At 40.7% G+C, this 9,420-nt stretch overlaps 1 pseudogene across 1 annotated transcript; it reads right to left on the reverse strand.

Moving 5' to 3' along the window:
* Positions 1–1,404: 1,404 nt before the first annotated feature.
* On the reverse strand, positions 1,405–2,129 carry LOC102432792 (annotated as a pseudogene). Its single transcript, XR_001346716.2, has one exon. The product of XR_001346716.2 is annotated as a tight junction-associated protein 1 pseudogene (transcript).
* Between the last annotated feature and the right edge of the window lie 7,291 nt (positions 2,130–9,420).

Below are 9,420 nucleotides of genomic sequence, written 5' to 3' on the forward strand. Positions count from 1 at the left end.
AGGGGGAGAGATCAACCAAAAGGACTTAACATGCATGCATATAGGCCTGGGCCAATAGACACAGACAACAGGGGGGTGAGGGCATGAGTGGGGGGATAGGGGGTAATGTGGGTATAAGAATGCATATGTAATAACTTAATCAACAAAGAATTTTATTTTAAAAAAAGAAACAATTGAATGGAAACAGAATGTGACATAACAGCAAGAAGTGATCAAGGACAGACAAAGAGGTAACTGAGGGCCTGAACATGGAAGGCAGGAGACCTTAGATCAAATATATTTTAAAACTGAAAACAAAAATATGAGTCAGACCTTACTGAACACAGTGTTAGTGATTTTACCTTAATAAGAAATGTAATAATAGTTTACACTTACTGAGTGCTACTTGCCAAGTATTGTCTTAAGCATTTACATGTATTCATCATGTAGTGAAACCTCACACAGGTCTGGCGCTGACCTTAGTTTGGGATTCTATGATGTCTAGGCAGCTGTGTTTGGATGCTTCTGGTTTTCCTCTCCTTTTCCATAGGAAACTGGTGGGGTTTGGGCAGGCATCAGTGGTCAAAACCAAATCATCCCTTTCTAATAATATAGTCTCATATTTTAAAATTCGGGAGTCTGTCAGCCATCTCCTGGCTCTTTGATTTAGTATACTCCTGACCTGATGTGGAGTGCTTACTATTAAAGTTCCTCCAAAAGTTAATTTCCTGCTTTCCTCTACCAGTTAAGGCAGTAGCCCCCACAGCCTGTACACATCCAGGCCATCCTCTGGAAATGGGGTCAAGGAGCTGGAAAACGAAGTCCACAGGTTGTCTTTCCCCTTCCCCCAGGTCTGGGTGAGCATCCCAAGGGCTACTCCCTGGTCCACTGTTATAAACAAATGGAATGGTTTCTCCGAAGATGGTAGGGCTAGGACTGGAGCTGAAATGCGAGCTTATTTCAGTTTCTCTATTGTCGTAGTTTCCTCTGGAGTCCATGTTAGGGGGCCAGGCTCTTCTTTTAACAGCTTGAGATATAGAGCTTTTGTCTGTTGAACATATGAGTGAATCCACAACAAGCAATGACCGGTTAGTCCCAAGAACTTTCTGAGCTCCCTTTTCGTTTGGGATATAGGCAGAGTCACTATGCCTGAGATCCGCTCTGGGTTCATTCTTCTTTTTCCTTCACTAATTAAATGCCATAAGTACTTAACTTTTCTACAAATTGTAGTTTACTTTTGGAGACACACAACCCTTTCCTCCCCAGCTGAGCATATTTGTAGTAGTTTCTGACACTTTATCTTTCCTCTCCCCAGATATGAGGAGGTCATCTATGTACTGTAGAAACTGGGTCCCTGAAAGAGGTTGAAACTTCTCTAGTACTCTTTCTTTTTTTTTCTTCCCCCAAGCCCCTGGGCAGAAAGGCATTCCCTTGGCAAGTCCTAGCCCCCTGCTATGCTGTGAGCACAGTGCCAGCCAGACTGCCCTCTTGGACAGGTTACCAGCGTGTGCAGCTTGTCCTCCAGCTCCTGGTTGGTCCTCTGGGAAGCTGTGTAGCTGTTCTGCAGCCTGCGGAACTTGTCCTTAAATTTGTCCATCTCCTCGCGGCTCTGGCCCAGCTCCAGCTCCAGGCAGTCCTGCCCAATTTCCAGCTCTCGCTCCAGGGCCTCGGTGCGCCTGGTGGCCAAGGCCAGGCGCCTGCGAAGCTCTTCATTCTCCTGCTGCAACAGCTTCATCCTCTCTGCGTCAGTCAGGGACTCCTGCTGCTCAAGCTGGGACCCAGGAGCTTCCAGCCGCATCTCCTGATGCTCAGGCGGTGCTTTGCCGTAGGGTTTCTTAGCAGGGGTCGCACTGGTCATTCTGGGAGGTGAGGGCTCCTCAACCTGCGTCTGTTTGTCAGCAGCTTGCTCTGTTCTGCTGTCCGGGAGTTAGCCTTTGCCTCTCCGCATCCCACGGCCCCTCCCCTTCCTCTTGCCAAAAGCTCAGGGTTAGTGTCTTCTCCCCAACCAGCCAGCTCTCCTGGTTAGCACGGTTAGTGACAGACTCATGGCAGACACCCTCCAGGCACTCCATATAAACAGACAACTTGATTTGTGAGCAGCCCAACTCCGGAGCCGCTTTGGGGTTGGGCTTTGGCAGGTCGCTACCTCTTCCTCCAGGCAGGCACTGTGATGCTTCCAGTCCCTGGGGCCCCAGGGTCTTCAGTTTCTTCCGAGGCCCGCTGCCTTCAGGCTGCCATCTTGTCGCCTCTAGTACTCTTTCTAGAATCTGGCCAAATAAATTTGGGGCCTCTTGAAGTCTCGTGGTAACACGGCCCAGCGATACTGCTCTTTCCTCACTTGTTGGATGCTCCCATTCAAAAGCAAAGAGGTCTCTGCTCTTAGGGTCTAGTGGACATGCCCAAAATGCATCTTTTGGATCCACTACACTGAACCATTTGTGTTCAAATGGGATTTTTCTGAGGATGGTGTAGGGGTTAGGCACAACAGGATGGCAGGCCTGAACAATCTGATTTATAGCCCTCAAATCCTGCGCTAGTCTGTATAACCCAGTGATGACGAACCTTTTGAGCTCGGCGTGTCAGCATTTTGAAAACCCTAACTTAACTCTGGTGCTGTGTCACATATAGAAATTTTTTTATATTTGCAACCATAGTAAAACAAAGATTTATATTTTTGATATTTATTTTATAGATTTAAATGCCATTTAACAAAGAAATATCAACCAAAAAAATGAGTTCACATGTCACCTCTGACACGCGTGTCATAGGTTCGCCATCACTGGTATAACCCATCAGGTTTCTTAACTGGGAGGATTGGGATGTTGTATGGTGACATATAGGGCTCCAACAGTACATCCTCAATTAATCCCTCAATTACCAGTTGTAGGCCCCTCCTACCTTTAACATGGATGGGGTATTGCCTTTTACAAACTGTTTCCCCTGGCTTTTCATATTTTTAATTAAATTTAAATTCTTTATTGTTGAAAGTATTACATATGTCTCCTTTTTCCTCCATTGACTTCTCACGGCTGCTCCTGCTCCCCAGCACATGCCCTCACCCCCCTACTGTATGTGTCCATTGGTTATGCTTATATGCATGCATACAAGTCTTATGGTTGATCTCTTAGCCTCTCCCCTCCCCTCCTCTCCCTTCTCCTGCCTTTCCCACAGTCTCTTCGATGCTTCTATGTCTCTGGATCTATTTTTGTTCATCAGTTTATGTTGTTCATTATATTCCACAAATGAGTGAGATCATGTGATATTTATCTTTCTCTAACTGGCTTATTTAGCTTAGCATAAGGCTCTCCAGGTCCATCCATGCTGCTGCAAATGGTAAGAGTTCTTCCCTTTTTACAGCAGCATAGTATTCCATTGTATAGATGTACCACTGTTTTTAATCTCCAAGAGAACTGCCCTTGCTTTGTGTCCAGGACATGTCTCAGTCACACATATTCAACCTCCAAAAATAACCAACTATCAAGGCAGTACTATAGTCCAAATTTCCTACCTTGGCCCCTACATGAGGTTGCCAGGTTGCCATGGTGCCTGCTTTCTGTTTGCTGTGTCGGTTTCGCCATCTTCTGAAAAACAGTCTAGGGCTTCTCTATAACTTCCACAGAGCAGGCCACCAGAAATCAGGTGGATGTGTCTCCCCCCTGACTGGAGGCCATTCCACATAGACACAGAGGTCCCGGACAAGCCCTCAAATTTGTGAGAAACATACTTGCCTGTTCAAACTCAAATAATGGACTTGGAGACATGAAGTACAGTGAAAGCAAAACTTTTAATGGTGGTCTTGCAAGATTAGGTGTCTAGTATGCAAGCATACCCAGGGGACAGTTACAGCAAGCAATTTATCCCTAGTGAGCTAGTCCCTTCCCCGATTCCTCATTGGCTGAGTACTATGAGTGTATGCTCTCTCTGGACAGCACCTAAATTTCCTATTGGGTTATTTAAAAAGTGGGCTTTTGAGTTGTATCCACCTCCCTTTGTCTCTTTGTGGTGGGAAGACCTTCCTGGGGTATGTGCTTTCTGACACATATACAGTCTTTACAAACTTCCTCATTTTATTGCAATCTATCCTATCTACCTTCCCCCATATGCTGTTTGTTACAGGGACTTTCCAGTTGCATTAACTAGTTAAGCAAAATTGGCTCTTAATATTTTTCATGTTGAAAATGGACTACTGAGGCTTATTCTTAATAAGGAGAAACCTGAGTTTCACTAAAAAGGAATAAAGCTAATACAGAAAATCTTTGCAAACAACATCAACTTTTCTGCAACATGTGTCAGCCTTCACAGCATTTACAATGTGTTTAGTCAGCTCTTGGTGTATGGCTTCAGGATTGAGAAGAGAGTTTTGTTTTGTTTAATTTTATTTTATTGCTCAAAATATTACAAAGAATAGTACATATGTTTCCTTTTTTCCCCATTGACCTTCCCCCGGCCTCCCCTACACCCCAGTCTCTGCGCCCATTGGTTATGCTTATATGCATGCATACAAGTTCTTCAGTTGATCTCTTAACTACCCCCCCCCCGCCGCCCCAACACTCCCCAGCCTTCCCTCTGTAGTTTGACAGTCTGATGCTTCTCTGCCTCTGTATCTATCTTTTTGTTCATCAGGTTATAATGTTCTTTATTATCCATAAATGAGTGACATCATGTGGTGTTTTTCTTTCATCAACTGGCTTATTTCACTTAGCATAATGCTCTCTAGTTCCATCCATGCTATTGCAAATGGTAAGAATTCCTTCTTTTTTACAGCAGCGTAGTATTCCATTGTGTAGATGTACCACAGTTTTCTAATCCATTCATCTTTTGATGGGCATTTAGGCTGTTTCCAAATCTTAGCTATGGTAAATTTTGCTGCTATGAACATAGGGGTAATATATCCTTTCCAATTGGTGTTTCTAGTATCTTGGGATATAGTCCTAAAAGTGAGATTACTGGGTCAAATGGGAGTTCCATTTTTAACTTTTTGAGGAAACTCCATACTGTCTTCCACAGAGGATGCACCAGTCTGCATTCCCACCAGCAGTGAAGGAGGGTTCCTTTTTCTCCGCATCCTCTCCAGCACTTGTCATTTGTTGATTTGTTGATGATAGCCATTCTGACAGGTATGAGATGGTACCTCATTGTTGATTTGATTTGCATCTCTCAGATTTTAGTGACTTTAAGCATGTTTTCATATGTCTCTTGGCTTTCTGCATGTCCTCTTTCGAAAAGTGTCTATTTAGGTCCTTTGCCCATTTTTTTCATTGGATTGTTTATCTTCCTTTTGTTAAGTTGTTTGAGTTCCTTGTAGATGTTGGAGATTAAAACCTTATCAGAGATGCCCTGGCCGGTTTGGCTCAGTGGATAGAGCGTCAGCCTGTGGACTGAAGGGTCCCGGGTTCGATTCCGGTCAAGGGCATGTACCTTGGTTGTGGGCACATCCCCAGTAGGAGATGTGCAGGAAGCAGCTGATGGATGTTTCTCTCTCATCAATGTTTCTAACTCTCTATTCCTCTCCATTCCTCTCTGTAAGAAATCAATAAAAATATATTAAAAAATAATAAAAAAATAAAACCTTATCGGAGATAGCATTGGCAAATATGTTCTCCCATGCAGTGGGATTTCTTGTTGTTTTGTTGATGGTTTCTTTTGCTGTGCAGAAGATTTTTATTTTGATGTAGTCCCATTTGTTTATTTTCCCTTTAGTTTTCATTGCCCTAGGAGCTGTATCAGTAAAGATATTACTGCGACAAATGTCTGCTATTTTGCTGCCTATGGCTTCTTCTACGATTTTTATGGTTTCCCCACTTATGTTTAAGTCCTTTATCCATTTTGAGTTTATTTTGTGTATGGTATAAGTTGGTGGTCTAGTTTCATTTTTTGCAAGTATCTGTCCAATTTTCCCAACACCATTTATTGAAGAGACTGTCTTGACTCCATTGTATGCTCTTGCCTCCTTTGTCAAATATTAATTGAACATACTGGCTTGTGTCAATTTCTGGGTTCTCTGTTCTGTTCCACTGGTCTATATGTCTGTTCTGGTGCCAGTACCAGGCAGTTTTGAGAACTGGCTTTGTAGTATAGCTTGATATCTGGTATTGTGACCCTCCTACATTGTTCTTCTTTCTCAAGATTGCTGCAGCTATTCAGGGTCTTTTTTTATTTCAGATGAATTTTTGGAGAGTTTGTTCTAGGTCTTTGAAGTATGCTGTTGGTATCTAATGGGGATTGCGTTGAATTTATAAATTGCTTTGGGTAGTATGGACATTTTAATGATGTTGATTCTACCAATCAATGAACATGGTATATTCTTCCATTTTTTCATGTCTTCCTCTATCTCTTTTTTCGATGTCCTGTAGTTTTCTGAGTACAGGTCTTTTATGTCCTTAGTTAAGTTTATTCCTAGATATCTTAATTTTTTGGTGCAATGGTAAATGAGATTTTTTTTCACTTCTCTTTCTGTGAGTTCATTATTCATGTATAAAAAGGTCATATATTTCTGGGTGTTAATTTTGTATCCTGCTACTTTACCAAATTCACTTATTAGGTCCAGTAGTTTTTGATAGAGTCTTTGGGGTTTTCTATGTATAGTATCATGTCATCTGTGAATAAGGACAGTTTTATTTCTTTTTCAATTTGGATGCCTTTTATTTCTTCTTCTTGTCTGATCGTTATGGCTAGCACTTCCAGTACTATATCAAACATGAGTGGTGAAAGTGGGTATCCCTGTCTTGTTCCCATTCTTAGGGGAAATGAGTTTAGTTTTTGCCCATTGAGTATGATGTTGGCTGTAGGTTTGTCGTATAAGGCTTTTATTATGTTGAGGTATGGTCCCTCTATTCCAAGTTTGCTTAGAGTTTTTACCAAGAAAGGGTGTTGGATTTTGTCAAATATTTTTTCTGCATCGATTGATATGATTATGTGATTTTTGTCTCTCAATTTGTTGAACCATCCTTGCATCCCTGGAATAAATCCCACTTGGTCATGGTGTATGATCTTTCTAATGTAATGCTGAATTCAATTTGCTAGAATTTTGTTGAGGATTTTAGCATCTATGTTCATCAAGGATATTGACCTGTAGCTATCTTTTTTTCTTTTTTGTGTGGTGTCTTTATCTGATTTTGGAATTAGGGTAATGCTGGTTTCATAGAAAGAGCTTGGAAGTGTGCCTTCCTCTTGAATTTTTTGAAATAATCTGTGGAGGATAGGTTTTAGTTCTTCTTTGAATGCTTGGTAGAACTCCCCTGTAAAGCTGTCTGGATCAGGGCTTTTGTTTGCTGGGAGATTTTTGATTGCTGCTTCAGTTTCTTCGGTAGTTATTGGCCTATTCAGGTTTTTTTTTATTCTTCTTGATTGAGTTTTGGGAGCTTGTATTTTTCTAAGAATATGTCCATTTCATCTAGGTTGTCCATTTTGTTGGAATAGAGTTGTTCATAGTATTTTTTCATAATTGTTTGTATTTCTGTGCGATCGGTTGTTATTTCATCTCTTTCATTTCTGATTTTGTTTATTTGGGTCCTCTCTGCTTCTTGGTAAGCCTGGCTAGAGGTTCATCAATCTTGTTTATCCTTTCAAAGAACCAGTTCTTGGTTTTGTTGATTTTTTTTTTTTTTTGGTCTCTATGTCATTTATCTCCACTCTGATCTTTATTATTTCTTTCTTTCTGCTTACGCTGCGCTTTTCTTGTTGCTCTCTTTCTAACTCTTTGAGTTGTAGAGTTAGGTAATTTATTATCATCTTTTCTTGTTTTTTTGCGATAGGCCTGCAGAGCAATGAACTTCCCTCTCAAGACTGCTTTTGCTGTGTCCCATAGATTTTGGATTGTTGTGTTTTCATTGTCATTTGTTGCCATGATGTTTTTTATTTCTTCTTTCATCTCTTTGGTAAGCCAACCATTGTTTAAAAGCATACTATTTAGCCTCCAGTTGTTTAATTTTTTTTATTATTTTTATTGTAGTTGATTTCTGGTTTTATGCTATTGTGATCTGAGAAGATGCTTGATATGATTTCTATCTTCTTGAACTTGAAGAGACTTTGCCTGTGACCCAATATGTGGTCTATCTTTGAAAATGACCCATGTGCACTTGAGAAGAATGTATATTCTGTGGCTTTGGGGTGGAATGTTCTAAAGATGTCAATTAATTCCATCTGATCTCTTGAGTCATTTAGGATTGTTGTTTCTTTGCTGATTGATTTTTTGTTTAGAGGATTTTTCCAATGGTGATAGTGGGCTATTAAAGTCCCCTACTATGATTGTATTGCTGTCAATCTCTCCCTTGATATCCTCCAGAAGTTTTTAAATGTATTTGGTTGTTCCTGTATTGGGTGCATATCTGTTTACCAGAGTTATATCTTCTTGTTGAATTGCTCCCTTTAGTATTATGAAGTGGCCTTCCTTATCTCTTGCTATGGCCTTTGCTTTGAGGTCTAATTTGTCAGATATAAGTATTTCTACCCCAACTTTTTTTTTTCATTTCCATTCGCCTAAAAAACCTTTTTCCATCCATTCACCATCAGTTTGTGTGAGTCCTTTGTTCTAAGGTGGGTTTCCTGTAGACAGCAAATATATGGGTCATGTTTTCTTATCCACTCAGTTACCCTATGTCTTTTGATTGGGGCATTTAATCCATTTACATTTAAAGTTATTATTGATAGGTACTTGTTTGTCACCATTTTTATTCTTTATTCCTGTGTTCCTTCTTCCCTTCCTATTTCTTATTTTTATAGCAGACCCCATGTCTTTATTGCTGGTGTGGTGGTAATAAGCTCCCTTAATCCTTTTTTGTCTGTGCAACTCCTGATTTCACCCTCAATTTTTATTGATAGCCTTGCTGGGTACAGTATTCTTGGATTCAGACCCTTGCTTTGCATGACTTTGTATATTTCATTCCATTCCCTTCTGGCCTGATGTGTTTCTGTTGAGAAATCAGTCAATAGTCTGATGGGAGATCCTTTGTGGGTAACTTTCTGTCTCTCTCTTGCAGCCTTTAAGATTCTTACTTCGTCATTGGTGTTTCCCAATTTAATTATAATCTGTCTTGGTGTCGATCTTTTGGGGTTCATCTTGTTTGGGACTTTGTGAGCTTCTTGGACTTGTTTGAGTTTTATCTTCCCAATATCAGGGAAATTTTGTGTCATTATTTCTTCAAACAGGTTTTCTATTCATTGCTCAGTTTCCTTTCCTTCTGGTACCCCTATTATGCAGATGTTGTTTCGTTTCTTGTTGTCCCAAAGTTCCCTTAGGCTCTCCTCCTGTTTTTTAAGGTTTTTTTTCTAGATGCTGCTCTGCTTGGGTATTTTTTCCTACCTTGTCTTCTAGCTCACTGATGCAATCCTCTGCTTCTTCTAGTCTACTGTTGATACTTTCTATTGAGTTCTTTATTGCAGCGATGTCATTTTTCATTTCTTCTTGGTTCTTCTTCATTTCCTCTTGGTTCTTACACATAT

This window comes from Myotis lucifugus, unplaced genomic scaffold, assembly GCF_000147115.1.
Source record: "Myotis lucifugus unplaced genomic scaffold, Myoluc2.0 scaffold_7, whole genome shotgun sequence".
NCBI classification, from domain to species: domain Eukaryota; kingdom Metazoa; phylum Chordata; class Mammalia; order Chiroptera; family Vespertilionidae; genus Myotis; species Myotis lucifugus.